Here is an 18,206-nt window from a genome sequence, read left to right on the forward strand (position 1 = left end):
ACTCTTTGTGGTGAGCTTCCTGAGGTGAGCTGGAACTTCCAGCTCTTTTCTCTTTTGTGTCTGAAAATTATTATTGCAAGAATGTCTTTCATTTTTCTTAAAACCCATAGATGAGTGAGACAATTCTGTGTTTTTCTCTCTCTCTCTGACTTATTTCACTCAGCATAATAGATTCCGTGTACATCCATGTATAGGAAAATTTCATGACTTCGTCTCTCCTGACAGCTGCAAAATATTCCATTGTGTATATGTACCACAGTTTCTTTAGCCATTCATCTGTTGAAGGGCATCTTGGTTGTTTCCAGAGTCTTGCTATGGTAAATAGTGCTGCAATGAATATAGGTGTAAGGAAGGGGTTTTTGTTTTGTATTTTTGTATTTATTTTCTTTTAGCATCTAGAGAGGGAGCCAGGCATTAGGAAGACCCATAAATATGTAATTGCAAATTATGTTTTAAATACTAGTAATGTATATGTAAATATGTGATTACAAATTATGGTACATGCTTAGAAAGAAATTAGGTACAGAGGTTAAAGAGTAAGTAAAGAGAGGATAGTCAATTAGTGTGGTGCATTTTAATTCTTGAGAAATGAGAATGAATTAACTATATAAAATGAGTGCAAAAATCATGTCTGTCTGTGGGCTTGCAAATTGAAAGACTTTGAAATGGGAAAGACTATGTATTTTAGAAAATAGAAAGTAAGGACTGAGCGATGGTGCAAGGAGTAAGGCGTCTGCCTTGCCTATGCTAGCCTAGGATGGATGTGGTTTGATCCCCTGGGTCCCATATGGTCCCCTAAGCCAGGAGTGATTTCTGAGCGCATAGCCAGGAGTAACCCCTGAGCATCACCGGGTGTGGCCCCAAAACAAAACCAAAAAAACAAACAAACAAACAAAAAGAAAATAGAAAGCACCCGAATGTTGGAATATAGAAGGGCCCTATATGAAATCAGAAAGGTAAATGTGAGCAAATCTTGGTTCATAAAGTATGATCCGGAGTTTAGGTTTTAGTTTAGTATTTAGTTGGAAGTCAGATCATTGTAGTTGGTGACTTAAATCAAAAGTTATAGAAGTCTACCTGGTTAGCCTAGAGTTCATATCTCTTCTTTTCCTTAATGAGACTGCTTGAAAGTATGTGTTCCTATATCTTCTAAAGTGAAAATAGAAGTGCATTATTATTTTAATTATCTGTGGCTGAAGTTCAATTAAGCTTTTATATATTTTATTCATTCAATTCCACATAAAGGATTTAGGAATTATTCAATATTATAAGGAACAGAAAATGTTTTATTTAGTCATAAAAATGCCTTTATAAATAGAAGAATAGAAGTTTAAAAATACTTAACTTGCAGGAAAGATATGATCAGAAAGTTTTTTCTCAGAGCAAGATGTATCCATTGCACTCCAGATGTGCTGACCCTTCAGTTTCACCAAATGTGGGAAATTTGACTGCAATGTGGTAATGGGGGTCTATATAAGTACTCTTTCCTGAAAAATAAAATAATAAAAATTGTGAGGGTGATTTGTGAGTGTATATATATATTTTTTATAATTTTTTATTTTGAATTATGAGAACAAAAGATGCAAAGAAAGAGGATAAGGTAAAGTTACAGTGGAAGGACAATCACCCATAACATAATTACCAGAAGAAGTCCCCTTGCTGATATCTTAACTTTGAACTTTCAGCCAAAGAAAGTTAAGATAAATAAACCAGAATCCATGTGCAATTACTTTGTCCCTCAAGTTCCCAGATTGTAGCACATTATAATATTTTTTAACAGCACACAAGGCCATCTAAAGCCATCAAACTTACATAACTCCTTAAACATTAGAGGCATAGTATTTTTTACATTTCCATGTACATGCATATTAGCTTAAGTTAACCTCAAATTTTAAGTGGGTGCGTTTTAAGGATTAGAGTCAAAGGAGCACAGTAAAAACGGTGTTAGAGTGGCAATTGTTGTTTGCATAGGCCCACCAAAATATGAGAGGCATGGAAAAGAATAACCTTGGCCTAAATACAGAGAGATCCTACCCCTGAAGTTTCCTGGCATAAGACCAGCTCTAGGCCTCAGGCAAGTTATCTTTCGATCCAAGACATTGTCCCTAGCGCCAACACACTTATCACCCAGTCTCTGTTGTTGGTATCATGTTTCTGTATTAAAGATTCTGGAATCTGCATGTCCTACATTGAAGTCATGATGTGGAGTGCCTTCTCGTTTCACCTCACCATGAAAGGGCAATGCAGGAAGCCCTGTCCTGTAAGCAGGTTGTTGTTGTTAAGTCTTCTCAGTGTTAAGGGAAGTCTCTTTTGAGCAGGATGATGTCTGAGCAGTGGTAGGGTCTTCCGTGGTAGAGGATTGCTTCCAGGTGATGTTATAGACAAACCTCACCATTAAGGGGCAATACAGCAAGCCCTGTCCAGTAAGCAGGTCATTGTTCTTGTTGTCTTCTCAGTGTTAAGGGGTGTCTCTTTTGAGTAGATCGATGTCAGAGCAGCTGTAGGGTCTTTTCTGGTACAGGAATGCCTCCGGGTGATGTTATATACAACCTTGGATGTTTTGTAAATGTCTTCTGTAGATCAAGGGGTAAATGGAGAATGCCCATTCTTCTGAGGCCTGTGCCAGGTCTTTATGTCAATGTTCAGGATGTAAGGTCTCATTGCACTACAAGATTTGTGTGTTCCCATTTCTATTAGATAAGAACTTATTGGTATGTATAGTATTTTCCCATGTTAGTGTGCCTACGCAAACAAGATATAAAGCCACGTGGTGCTATCAGATATATGGGGGCATAAGAACATTTCCAACAAGACCCATGACTTGGTTCAAACATAAGTATTAAACTGAGGGATTCTTTCACACCAAATTCCATATTGAGCAGTTCACAAAGAGAAGATAAAAAACATGGGGGGATCATCACTGTATAAGAAAGTATTCAGCAAACGTTATAGCCATCAAAGAAAACACCCATAAAATGTTGAAAAGATATGTGTCCTTTTTATGCCTTTTAAAATAGTTGGGTGGGTGTTAACTCCTGGGCACCACTTCGGTCTGTGACTTAGGACTAAACAGTACTTAAGTTAGAAAGGGTAAAAAAGGAGTAATGATGATAGGAGTAAAAGAAGTTAAAGAGAAATATGAACTTATGAAGGGGTATGCAAAAGGGCAGAGTTCAAAATGGACATTCTGCATACATAAAAACATAATTCAATGATAGTGAGTACTATTAATGTTTCTTGTGAGAGTACTATTAATGTTTCTTGTGAGAGTACTATTAATGTTTCTTGTGCACGTGGGGGCGATAGCCCCCGCGCAATTTTGAAAATATAGACTGGACAGAGATTACCAGTGCCAGCCAAACCTCCTCCTGCTAGACTCCCGGCTCCCAGGAAGGAGAGATCCTTCAAGAAGCTGGGAGACCAGAAGTTCAGAGCCCCACCCAGACCCTCCCTAAGGAGCTGCATGGATAATGGGGGAAGGCCTAGGGTACCTTCAAGCTCCACCAAGGGACCCAACTCACCGGCTTGCCCAGGCATGTGGCCCGGGGAAGCCCTGGAGATCTGGAGCGAGGCGGTAGAGGGGCGCTGGGGTTACCCAAGTCCTGCACCCCCACTAGGCCTGGTCCAGCAGGCCTCCGGCATGGCGGGGGCCTGCCAAACCTCCTCCTGCTAGACTCCCCTGAGTGTATATATATTTTAAAAAATTATGGATAATCGCTAACATACTAGGAAAGGTACAATAAAAATTCAATTCTATTTTTGTCTCTTTTTTTCCTAGGTTAAAAAAACTTCTTTTATCAAGTAAAATTAAGCCCCCCCCAATGAATAACTCCATTGTAGTGATGCTTTCTTTTGAAGTTTCAACAGTGCTATAATTAAAGTAGGATTTCTTTAGGCAGCAAGTGGAGAAAGAGGAAGAAATCAGCTGGTATAAAAAAGAGTACCGTAAAAAAACATAAAGTATTAAGATTAAAGTTATTTAAGAAGCACAAACCTTTCCTGCATATAGAGAGGTTGACTTCTTTGAGCTTTCAAAATTACTTTCAAAGGCCAGGAAAGACATTAATAAAAGAAAAATAGGATAAAGAATAAGAATAGTTCCTTGATATAGATTTTTAAACAACCGTGGAAACTCTTGCATATAAAACCATGGAAGTTCTATCATTTGAAATATTGAAAATATACAGATACATATCTTTTATTATATATAGAAAACAATTATTTATATAATCAAGTTATATAAATATTATTCATTATCAATTTAATTTTATCACTCCAAAATTTTCAGAATTGGTAAAATGATCTCAATATTCTACCACCTTAAACAACTGAATATAATATTTTAGTATTATCCTATCAATCCCTAATCTAATGCTTATATTCTTATTGAAATTATGATACAACCTTAATTCAATATTCTGCCTTCATCTTCAGGCATCAAAAACTCCCAGTATAACAGAGAATTGTAAATTCCTCCTGAAGTTTACTTAGAACATACACAACCATCTTTTTTTTGGGGGGCGGGCACAACTGGTGACTTTCAGGGGCTACTTCTGGCTATGCACTCAGAAATTGCTCATGGCTTGGGGACCCCATGGGACGCCAGGGGATAGAACCACGGTTCGTCCTAGGCTAGCCACATGCAAGACAAATGCCCTACTACTGCGCTACTGCTCTGGCCCCTATACACAACCATCTTATTAAAACAATTTTCATTATGAAATTCTCAATCTATTAATAATTTAAATATTTTGAAAGAATGTTAACATTATTTCTACTCTTAATATCTGTGTATAACTAATTTGAGTATATGTACATATCAATTTTGAAATACTTTTAAAGTGTGTTGTCTTAATATTATGAATATTTTCAGTTTTAGTTTATTGCTGAAGTAAACACTGAAATTATATTGAATGGGACCAGATTCTTACTAAAACACATTGTCAGAATGTGTCTGGAGATTTAGTCTTCATTAACACGATTCAGTATAATGCTATGTAAATATATAATATATATTTGTAATATATATCATATAAATTATAGTTTTACACCGACCAAATGACAAAATACAGTTAGAAAATCTATTAGCAAAAAACATCAGAGACCAAAATGCTGTGTCAGTGGTGCCAATTCTACAGTCAAATAATGCTAAAGATAATATAATTCCAAATTTTTACCTCACTCAGAATACTGGGGTTAAGATTTTATATTCGAGATTAATATTCAAAAGAGGAATAGAGGATTGGAATATATTTTAGTAAACCTAAATGGAGATGCAGTTTTGTTGCTACTGTTATTACACACAATCATCATGCGTATAAGATTCCTATTTCTCATAGGAAGTATGGTAGCATATAAAGAGTTCGTACACATGATCAGAAGAACATTAAGACAGTTCTATTCTTGGTACCTGAGTTACTCTAATTAATCATTGACAAATATTTTAAGTTAGGAAGTTCCTTGGTTAGAATTTTGACTTACAACTTTGCTAATATATGGGCTTCAATAAAATAGAGTTTAAAAGTATCTATTCTTATTCCTAGAGTATAAAATACCTTTGCACACTCAAGATTTATAATTTGATTATGGAAATACAAACTACCCTCTTTACTATGCCTTTTTTGCACATCTAACCACCATCTTATTCATGTAAATATTTTCCCCATAGCCTTAAAGACTCCTACCAACAAATTTATTACATTTGTCTTATGTTAACATTTCTGTAAAACTTCACCATCTGTTCTACCATCTAAATGCAACTGTGGGAAGAACATAATTCATTATCTTATCATAATACATTTGGATAAGTGATTTAAATGCAATAAAATATTCTTCATTCAAAGTGACATGGATTTTCTAGCTTTTCTCTCCATCATAGAAATTGTAATCAGTCCTTTCCAAATTTTCTACCACAAAGTTGTTTCTTGAAAACAGTTTTGCCTTTTGTAAGTCTCCAGACCACCTTAAGTGTAACAAACAGCAAAGACATGCCATTAGAAAGCTGCAACCTTAGAAATATGAATAATTAAAATTCTTCACATACAGGGCCGGCGAGGTGGTGCTAGAGGTAAGGTGTCTGCCTTGCAAGTGCTAGCCAAGAAAGGACCGTGGTTCGATCCCCCAGCGTCCCATATGGTCCCCCCAAGCCAGGGGCAATTTCTGAGCGCTTAGCCAGGAGTAACCCCTGAGCAGGAAACGGGTGTGGCCCAAAAAAACAAAAAAAAATTTTTTCACATACATATTTATATCTCCCTTGTCTTGACAGTCAGTCACTCATCAATATACCTGCCTTCTTAACATACCTGCCTTCTAGTCAAATGCATTATATGACCTCTAGCCTCTTTACTTCAATTAGTAAGGTTTTACATTACCCTTTAAAAAATATAAAATACTTCTTGTTTGCTGTCAAAAATATTCTGTAGGTTAGTATTCAAAATTTTTGTGGTGTCCTGATATTAAATCACAATCCTATATCTGCATATTTCTGAATTTTTATCTGTATTTACTATGCATATGTGTAGGATATATGTTTCTTTATGGTTTTTGTTTTTGCATCACACCTGGTGACACTCAAGGGTTACCCCTGGCTATGCGCTCAGAAATCGCTCTAGCTTGGGGGACCATATGAGATGCTGTGGATCGAACCAGGTCCTTCCTGGGTCCAGCCACATGCAAAGCAAGTGTCCTCCAGCCGCACCATCGCTCTGGCCACAAGGGTATATGTCTAGTTTATTTTTAAAGGGAATGGTTCTCATGAAATGAAGTATTAAGCAGGGAGTAGATAGTCTAAACATTTAAATAAGAATTTAAGATAACAGTGTAAAGCTTCTAACCTTTTTTGAAATCTAAAACAAATTTCTGATGTCATACTTTGCTCTTGTCTTAAACTGGTGATAAAATTTGCTTGAGTAGCCTTCACACTAGGTAGTCTAATGTCACCAATAAATCTACATTATGGACATCTTATCTGTTCAAATTCATCTGAGGCGGCAGACTTTACATTCTTGTTTCATTGATTGTTTAGAAACTTTTTATCTGCTGTATCGGAGAAGAAATGACACACTCTCAAATGACCATTCTCTCTCCCTCTGAACTATAAAGGAATATGATATAGAAGAGAGATTGTGTCTTACCTGTGTATTCTATTCTTTTTTGTTTGTCTATTTGTTTTGGGGGGCACACCCAGTGATGCTCAAGAGTCACTCCTGGCTTGGGCCAGGGACCATATGGGATGTTAGAGGATAGAACTGCAGTCTGTCCTAGGTCAGCTGTGTACAAGGCAAACGCCCAACCTCTGTGCCACTGCTCCCACCTCTGTGTATTCTATTCTTAAGGGCTGATGTGTGTATAATCCACAGAATAAAGAACAGGAGATGCTTGTTGACTTATACTTAAAAAATCAGTGAAACACAAAGAATGCAAGCTAAATAAATTAAAATATCTATGGTAAATAAAGAAAACCAAATGAACTTGGTTCTCCAGGTGAACTTTCTATTTTATTGATAAATGACAAAGAACTACAGTTTACTTGGTCAAAATATATAAAAACATGTTTAATGAATAACTGTGTTCTCATGTATATAAGGAAAATAGCACCCTTAGTTATTGCTGATGGCAAAGTATACTGAGCCAACATTTTTGGAAAATATTTGGACACTTCTTAAAAAACTAGGAATTAAGAGTTAGAGCAATAGTATACCAGATGGGATGCTTGCCTTGCATGCAGCCAACCTGAGTTCAATTGCATATGGTTCTTAAAGTCCTGCCCGAAGAGATCCCTTTACACAGAGCCACAAGTCCATCACAAATCCACAAGCACCACAGGTTGTGACTAAAAGCAAACAAACAAAAAACAAACAGAAATCTTAGAAATTGAGTTTCATTTTGTCCCTGCAATTCCATTTATTTGCTTCTACCCCCAAATCCTCAAACACTTATTTTTAATTTAATAATTTATTTATTTAGGTTTTAGGCCACACCCAGTGGTGCTCAAGAGCTACTCATGGCTCTGCTCTCATAAATCACTCCTGGCAGGCTAAGGGGACCATATGGAATGCTGGGCATCGAATCCAGGTCTATCCCATGTCAGATGTGCACAAGACAAATGCCCTACCGCTGATGCTATCACTCTGGCCCTCAGCCTTCAAAACATTCTTATTTGAACACTATTCACATTATTCAAAATCTGGAAACAAACCAAATGACTAAAAACATGTGAAATGATGAAAGTCGGTCCTATGTAGATGTATCTGGAGAGTGAATATCAGGCTTAGTGAAGTTAGGGAAGACAAAAATGGAATGATCTCTCTCATATACATTCATATACATGAAATATAAAAAATAGGGGTATAACAAATGACCAAAGCAATGGAAACTGAGAATTGGAAGCTCTGAAATTCTATGTGGATATTTTCCACAATGAGTTGAGAAGACAGTTGTATAAGCATGGAGTAAGAGATCTATGGGAACAGGTGTGGTGGCATTTATTCTGATGTATGTGTATGTGTATGTGTATGTGTATCCAGTATGGTGCTGGATTCTAAAAACTGTGTTAGGCATGGATACTATCACTTACAATATCAGAAGCCAAAGTCTAAAATAAAAAAGCCAACTATTCAAAGAAAAATTATCTGTTGAAAATATCTGAAGAAATAAATGTTAGTGGGAAGGAATCCTTTTTTAAAATATTGGTAGGTCTCTTGTCAGTTTTCTTCCTTCACTTGGGAGGATCTTCCCATGGTTTATTCAGGGTCTCATATTATGAAAATGGCATGCACAAAGGTAAAAATCTTTATCATTATAAGAGCTTGTGACTTGGCTGTACTTGTGCAGACTTTTGGCTCCAAAGGAATGACATTTAGAATGTCTGAATTCCCCCCCCCAATTTTTTGTTGTTTTTTGGGTCACACCTGCAGCAATCAGGTGTTACTCCTGGCTTTGCACTCAGAAATCACTCCTGGCAGGCTCAGGGGACTGTATGGGATGCCGGGATTCGAACCACCGTCCTTCTACATGGAAGGCAAACACCCTATCTCCATGTTATCTCTCCGGTCCCTTTCCCCAAAATTTTTATGTCTTTCACTTTGGAAACATGCCACCTCTGTTGACTTATCTGGTATTTTTAGGTAAATACACAGAATTTGAAACATCTTTTAATAAAATAGATTTTTTTTAAATCTAGAAATATAACGTAGCTGAGAAATGTGTCTAAAGCATTTACACAAATCAATTAGTATTTAAATCTATGTGTAGCTTATTGCAGGTTTATAGTAAGACCAATTATTTTTTCAATTTAACTATGTTATTATATTTCATTTAAATATGAATGCTAATACTATTCTTTCAAAGAGAATTTTCATTGGAATGACCAATTAAACATGAGCCTTTCATTTCAAATACCTCACATATTCATCAGCCAGTCAGTATTCACTAAAAAATTGTTCCTTAGTAAATTCTGCTCACAATAAAGAATTGAGCATTCCTTGAAATGTCCCTGCATTTTTCCAAATATCCAACATTCACTTGACTTGTGAGTTTATTAAATTATTAATTACAAAGATAAAAACTGATGGAGAATTTCTCCTCTTGTTTTTTGTCCTAGGATATTACGACTATAATCAGAGTTATATTTTAAAAAGTAAATTGCTAATATTATTTAAGTACTTCTTCAGTGATTCCAAAAGTAATTTAAAACTAAACCAAAACTTGGACATTTCCTCTGAATTTGTATAGGTAGCTAGAAAAGTTTTGATTTTAGCATTTTACCTCAGCAATAATCCGTAGATTAAGACAATTAATTATACCTGTTTGTAGACATGCCATAATAAAAATAATCATTAAAATGCTAAGTTTGGGAATAAAAATGCATTTCATTAAATTTATAAAAATGTCATTTGCTTCAAGAATAAAAAATGATTCATAGATTACACTTTACCTAAGACAGACTGTAACATTCCTCTTTCCAGTCAGATAACTTTACAGATCTTGTTATACATTTGCCAACTGATAATATGTAATGTTTTCTGAAAATAGTTGGAACTATACCATGAAACAATACTTCTTTCAGATGCAACTGAAATATAGTTGGAAACTGATGATGAACTGTAAAAGAGGCAGAAGTTTGATATCTGTTTGTAGCTTATCCCTGGATTTAAACATAAACTCCACTGAAATGAGCAAAAGTATAAATATAATTTAACCAAGATTTTCAATTTTACATAAGAAAAGAGTAATTCCTTCAAAACAAAAATCTCAGCATTCTATCTTATGGGGACTTTTAAGTTTCTGAAAGAAAGCTGAGACTCAAAATGAAATCATAGTGAAGATTCAATAGGAAATAGCATTTACAGAATGTCTATGGGAAAATATTTTAGATCAATCTAAGATTTCTTACTTCAATTTATCACTGAGAAAATATAGAGAAACAGCATTATAAATAGGTAGTTGTATATTAATTTTGTTTGTGGGTCTATATCCAGCAAGTGTTTCTAGAATCACGTCTCATGGTGCTTTAAAACTATATATGAATTTAATGTAAGGCTCCTGTATATTCTCCAGTTCTTTGGCCATCCCAATATATTCTTTCATGCAAACCAATTTTGGAATAAGTTGTGCCCTATTTTCATCTCAATCTTGAATTAATTCATTTTTATCTTTTATTATATTTGCATAAAATTTTAAAGTAAGCAAAACAAATAAACATTTAATGACTATTGAACATGCTTTATGTTCATATTAGCATTAAATTTTTAAATACAAGATGTCGACCAATTAGTCAACGACTATAAGTAAATGAACTTAAGATATGTTGAGAAGTAGAGAGATATATACTTTTCAATAATTAAATACTCGCATATCTATTTTGGTTATCTAGTTTTCTGAAAACTAATTGTAATTTGATGGTATGTAAAGAAATGAACAAGACAACAATTATTGTTACAACAATTATTGCGATTATTTTTTATTGCAAAGAAGAGGGTAAAAATTGTGTGAAACATAGACAAATAATTGTTCTAGAAGCTTTTGTGTGTCAACGTAGCACATTTTATAGAGAAGCACATACATGTAAGTTATAACTAGACACTTCTTATAAACTAGGCTATGTCATGCAAAGATGTCTAACTGATAAAGATCCAGAATATCTGTACAACAGTATTAGGGAGGAAAACAAACAACAAAATATATTGATAAAATTATTTTAGATTAAGGATCTTCTAGAGTTGGAATTGTTGACTGTCTATTTTTTAAAATAAAGTAACCTAAACTCTTTTTTGAGTATTAAGAACTTCGTCTTGAGTTAGATATTAAGATTTCATTCATTAGTAAAAAAAATTATAGTGCTAATTCTACCAAATCCGTATGCTATGTAACTTGCAAAGTTGGTGACATTTATCCCTACCTAGAACAGTGTTAGTCCCTAGTAACCATCTCTTTAGCTTTAAATTTCAAGATTTAATTTTCTCAAAGGCCAATCAAGTGAGATAGACATAGATTAAGAAAGCTTTATTGACAATGTCTTGCAGGTTAAAAGAGGACAGACATGTCCTGAAAGTAGACATTCTAGAGTCACAAGATCTTTTTTTTTTAAATAAAGATAACAAGAAAAGTAGTGCCTAACTTTGGGTCCTGTGTATTAGAGATTGGTAGTACTAGGGTAATTACTAAATTCTCTCAGTGCAGTTCCCCATTGATGGGACAACAGGAATATGATTTAGGGATATAGCTCTGAAGAGTATTCCCAGTGCAGAAGGTCACAAGGGTGCTAGATAAGTGGTGCTAGATAAACAAGATGACTTAGGCCCTGAAGGTTTTGTGCAAGAGAATATAATCATCTGAGCATCCTCTCCCTGTTTTACTGGCCAGAATTCTTGGAATATAATAAAGAAATGTTGTCTACCGTTGTTAAAATGATACCTAGAAATGATGAGATTATTATCTTTCTCTGGAATCCTACTTAATAGACTCCTCCCTTAATTTGAGTGTTTCACTGCATTTCTTTCCCCTTTCCCTAAATAATTTTTGCTGAATTAAACTAATGATACTAAATAATTGGAAATGGAATCTTTACTTGTTTTATTTGTAGGGATATCAGTTTATTCTGGGTCATTTGCTATTTTTCTTCTAAGGATATAAAAATCCTTCTTTTTCATTTAAGTTTTGCTTGTGTATTTAATTCTCTATTCCTAGAAAATGATTTTCACAAGAATGAGTGGAAAAAACTAGCTTCACAGTTGCTTCAAGGTTCTATGCCTTGGTAGTACTTGAAGTAGTTAAAGCACTTATACTTAACATCTTCAGTGGATTATCCTTTCTTTGCTTGAGTATTTGATTATGTTTATTTTCTTAAAAGAGATTGTCATAAAAATTTAAAAAATTGTCCACCATTTGTTATATATAGGCAAAGAGATAGGGGAGCCCTGGTAACGTACATTGTCTGAAATCTAAAGCACCTTGAAGATATGTGACACTAAAGACCCCGTACAGGAGTCCATAAAACAATGTAGAGATACATAATTCCAGGCCGAAAGCTGTGTGGCTCCCTTAGAAGACAGGTGGCTGGAGGCTGGAAGGAAAGTCTCAGTTTGCTGGAAAAAAAGAGTATGCAAAGAATATCAATAGTTTAACACTTTCTCCAAGAAACATATTTTCTTGGATAATAAATAATCAGCTGCTTCTAGAAATTTATTTTAGCACTCATTGGTAGGGAAAGATTGGGAAAACTGAATACAATATAACTTGGTAGAGGAAAATGCGAGTATTTGTGTTACTCCTCCTTGGATCTGTACATTTTCACTTTAGGGAGTATTTCCCCATTCTGGAAAAGTAGCCTGTATATCCTTACTTAGGATGTTTAACAACTTCTGTATCCATCCTTTCTTGTGAGCACTCATCCTTTCCCTTTATTTACTTCTTTAATAAAATTGCTTTACTTTGTTTTTTTATCTATTTTTTATATTCTTTTCTGTGAGATAAGACTAATGAACCTGGAATGAAAAATGAGTAATTTTCAAATTACTGACATTTCTGCAATGAGAAATCCCTGGGCTCCATTATTTTCTGAGAAATTGAGGGGCAAAGATAATTTCCCAGGCTGGGCACAACTAATAAAACCAGATGTAGTTTGATGAGTGTCTCATGGGAATTAGGAGCCATAAATTCTGTACCCTATAATATCTAATTGCAAATTTATTAGTCCTGAATTCTCTAGACCCCTGAGATTGATAGAGAAGGTGGTGGGCTCTCTCCTCCTCTCTATCCCCATTTCATATAAATCACACAGAAAACCTTACTAGTGTAACTTTCCCCACTGGCAACACCATCTAATGCATTTCAAAACTCTCTTTGTTTTTAATGTAATGTGGGACCTCTTCAGTGACCCTCAGTTTTCCCAACTTTGTCTTTGCATCCCCACTTTTTGTATGTAAGTCTTTTACTTTGAGGTATTTGAAATAGCTAAGTGAAGTCATATCTTAAAGGAACAACTGAAAAGAGTTTGCCTTAATCACTTTTTTGGGGGGTTTGGGGGCCACACCCAGTGATGCTCAGGTGTTACTCCTGTCTCTTTGCTCAGAAATCGCTCCTGGCAGGATCAGGAGTCCCTATGGAAAGCCAGGAATCAAACCCAGATCTGTCCTGGATGGGCTGCATGCAAGGAAAATTCCCTACCGCTGTCCTATCTTTCCCGCCCCTGCCTTAATCAATTTTGAAAGAAAATATAAATATATTACTACTTTTTTAATAGGAAACAAGAAAAAATAGATGAGATAGAGAACAAGAGACTTTAAGACCATTTTGTAATTGTAGTCATAGGAAGCGTTTTAAAGACTAAAAGGGAAATATTGGTACTTTGATAAAAATTATGAAACACGATATATATAATATAATTTATAAGATATAAGATATATTTTTGAAAATAACTAAATTAACAAACAAAACATTTTCTCTTCTTGTTGAACAATGTAGAAGTTGATTGCAAGGTAGGTTTTTCTATAAGACCTAAATATAGAAATAAATCAGGCAGGTAGATTGAGAAGGCCCACCAACACCACCAAATCAATAAATTAGATTCTTGGGATGTAGTAAAAAAATAATCTTGGGAAATATTAAAACCAAGATATGGAATTTGAAGACATTTTTATTTTCCCTGTTCTAAGGGACACACCTTGAGAATACTGGAACTAAAACCTCATAGGAGAAGCTCCAGCAGGAACAAAAGTCAAGAAAGGAAAGTCAAAGATTAACTAGTTCTGACCTTTCCCCTTGGCTACCACAACAAGACTCTAAACCTTGATAAAAATCCTCTGATAGGGCAGGTTGGAAGAAACCCAATATAAACCAACTTGGAACAAAGGAGACTCATGCCTATGTTCCTTGGGCCCAAGCACATGGTGCCTTGCATGCATATGTCACATGAATCTATCCTCTTGGGATGTGAGCTTTCCCACTTGCAGGCCGGGTTTTGTACTGGGGATCTCTCCAATTTTGGAGAAGATTGTGTTCTCTCTTGAGCATGTTATTGTCTCCCCTCCTTATTCTGTCCTTCTGCTTCCTCCATATTTTTAAATAAAGTCCGTTTTCACTGTCCATCTCCTACTAAAATCATTTTCTGTGAATGAAGGACCCAGACCTTCATATGAAATGAAATGAAAATGAAATGAAATGAAAGGTCTGGATATGATCGAGGACTTACTATTCTTTTCTGCAGATCAATTCCTCACTTCAGCCTTTATCCACGGATCCCTAAAATTTGTGTGTCTGGGATAAGTTCAAAGGATCATCAGGTATTATTTGATGGCTACCTACTGGGACTAGAAATACTTGAGGCCAGTGCCATGCAGGGACTCATCAGAGGCTTTCTGGTCTTATCTCCTAGTCATTTTCGTGTGGCAGAGGTATAAAGAGAGAAAGACAGGTGTTTCTTTCCTCTCCATTTCACATGAGAAACCTGTGGGAATCTCCATCAATATAAAAAATAGAGTAATATTTCAGAATAAAAATGTGAATTTTTAAAGATTACCTTTTAATTTTAATGTTTTATTCTATATTTTAGTTTCTATTAATGTTCCCTTAATCCTTTTTTTTCTTTTATTCTCTCCATCCCCCATTTTTCCCCTTAATACTTTTATCAGTCGACATATTTTTTCTATCCTACTTGGCATGTGTTTACTAAGCTTTTACTCTGTACATTCAATTAATTTATTACTTGTTTCATGCCTCCTAATTTCTCACTTTTGAATATTATGATCAGGAAGACTTTTGTCATACTGCTTCACTTGGGCATATTTGTACTTGTATTGGTTCATTTAGGACTCATTTTCAATGACCTCGGAGAAATACAAATCATATTCTCTTATCCTATGGTCACTGAAGGCCAAGCTAATCTGATAACAAGTTTTTACCTATGGTCAAGTAAACTTTAAAAGTATAATATTATATTTGGTAGAGCTTGTTATGAAAAGTTTTGCAGTAGCAAACTTACAGAGAAATTGTACATAAGCTAGCAAAGGAGAAACTAAATTTTGGCATATTTTACTACTAATATTTATATTCTATTACTTCCTAATCATGATTTACCTTTTCTGATGTTCACATATTAACTATAAAAATTTATTATGATACCATGATTTACCAAATTGTTTCCAAAACAGTCATTTCAGGCAGTACACAATTTTCCACCTACTACCATTGCCTGCCTCCATGCAGAAACAAATTCATTTCATATTGTTTGTTACACAACACAAAGGCAAATTAATGCTCAAACACCAATTATTCCACAAGTAAGACTTTTTGTATCTGATTCATTATCACATCCACTTTTCTAACTGTTCCTCCTCCTTTCCATTTCTCTTTTTAAGGACCTTCATTGTAACAATGGGTTATTAGGTTAATATAATATCAAGATCTGTGAAGTACTTCTTTAAAATAAATGTACATGTATATAGATTGTGGTAATAATTATGTAGTGATCTTTCTCTGCCTACTATGCTTTTATTAATTAATTTTCTTACATTTTAGAATATATTTTTGTGAGTATTGAATACTTGTCACCTCCTCTACACTCTAAGCTGTAGAAGCAATGGTTTTTATAACCACAACCCCTAGTAGTTAATAACACAGTATGCATGTATGAAGACAGTATGTTTATGTGTATGTCTCTTAATACATGCTCAGTCATCACAGACTGAATTCACTTTATTCAAATGACTAGTTTCTTAAAGGCAAAATTAATTTAATCTTGAAGCAATGAATACGTTTGTTTGAATAATTTTATAAATCCCTACAGAGTGTTATTCACTCACATCAGGATATCGGCAATTCTTTTAGTTTTGTGCTTACCTCCAGTCTAAATTCAACTGATTACATGTAGCAGTATTGATTCCCTATTTTGAGGCTTTGTACTTCTGATTTTATGCCACGAGCAATAGAACTAATTGCCTAATTATAACTATTTATGCAATATTACTATATTATAAAGTAGAATCAACTGAAACTATTATTCTGGCTATGCAGCCAAACTAAGTATACCATGGCCTGTAAATTATATGGTTCAATTGTAGGCAATGCAGGAATTGCTAGTTTCTTAGCACAAAAATTATTTTTCGGGCCCGGAGAGATAGCACAGTGGTGTTTGCCTTGCAAGCAGCCGATCCAGAACCAAAGGTGGTTGGTTCGAATCCTGGTGTCCCATATGGTCCCCCGTGCCTGCCAGGAGCTATTTCTGAGCAAACAGCCAGGAGTCACCCCTGAGCACTGCCAGGTGTGGCCCAAAAACCAAAAAAAAAAAAAAATTATTTTTCAAATGGCAGATACTTGATTCAGAATCATCATATTAAATTATTTTTTACTTGGTTTGAAACATGCCAACCTTAATATATCTGGAATGTATATCCTATTCACTTTTTTAAATAAATATTTTATTTAAAATAATTATGATTTGCTCATATTTTATTTCTAACCTTTCTTTAAAAAAACTATACTCTACTATACCACTCAAGTGAAAAATGATAGTCATCACTTCCTTTTTTTCTCACCTCAATCAATATATAATCAGGTCTATTAGATACTCTAAGATATTTAACTTTTGATGTCTCTTTGATATTTTTCTTCCTGATTACCTCTCATCAGAATATTACAATTATCTATGAATGGACTTCCTGAACCCTTGAAATCCATTACTATATAATTTTTATTTAGATTTTTTTCTTTTCTTTGTGAAAATGCCACTTAGGCAAGAGAAGATTTATTGCTTTTAATTAAAAGGACACCTTTTAAAAACAAGCAAATATATTCAGGTCAAATAGAAGTGGAGTATTGCTTGCAGTGTCCTCAACTTATAAGACATCTACTAAATTGTAAAACACGTCTATCTTTTTAGCTTACTGTCGAAAACAACAGCTTTGAAGTATGATATAATGTGTGTGACTATACCTATGGATCCAGTGTCTTAAAGAGGAGTAATATTTACTATACTTTTATATATTAGGAAGAGACAAGAGGGGCATTCTCAGCCAGTTCTGGCCAATTTTCTGATTTCTAATTTCTAATGCTAAATTTAAATCCTACATTTTTTGAGTATTTCCATGAAAACATTTTTACTTACGTTTCTGCATGTCCTTTAATAAGATTATTCAATGGACTTGGTAACTAATTAACTCTCTGTCTTCTGCGCGGTTTTCTATGATCTTGCTTCTCTTTATTTCCAAAATCTACACTGTTCATTACTGTGTACATGAAATTTTGAGAACACAAGCAATTAAACTTTCCCAGTATTTTGTTTGTTTGTTTTGGGCCTTATTAAGAGTTATTCCAGGCTCTGTGCTCAGAGAATCACATATAGTACTAGAGATCCAACTTTAACCAACCACATTCAAAGCAAGTGTTCAATAATCTCTCCAGCCCTCCCTGTATTTTATTTTGTTTCTTTATTTCATCATAAGTGTTTCCTTAGCATAAATTGCATTGCTTTTTATGTTTTATAGTGAATGTATCTTTCTCTTTGTCATTCTAGCTTCATTTTTGACAGTCTTTCCAAAGTCTTCCCAAACTCATATCTTGAAAACATACCCAAACATGATTGATTACAAATTCATTTTTGTCAACACCATGTCTTCTAACAAAAAAATTTAAAAATAGCATAATTTTGCTCTTATTTTTCTTAAAGAGCTTGACTAATAAAGGCAGGTGTCTGTATATTATATGTATTTTTC

Source organism: Suncus etruscus, chromosome 1, assembly GCF_024139225.1.
Source record: "Suncus etruscus isolate mSunEtr1 chromosome 1, mSunEtr1.pri.cur, whole genome shotgun sequence".
Lineage (NCBI taxonomy): Eukaryota > Metazoa > Chordata > Mammalia > Eulipotyphla > Soricidae > Suncus > Suncus etruscus.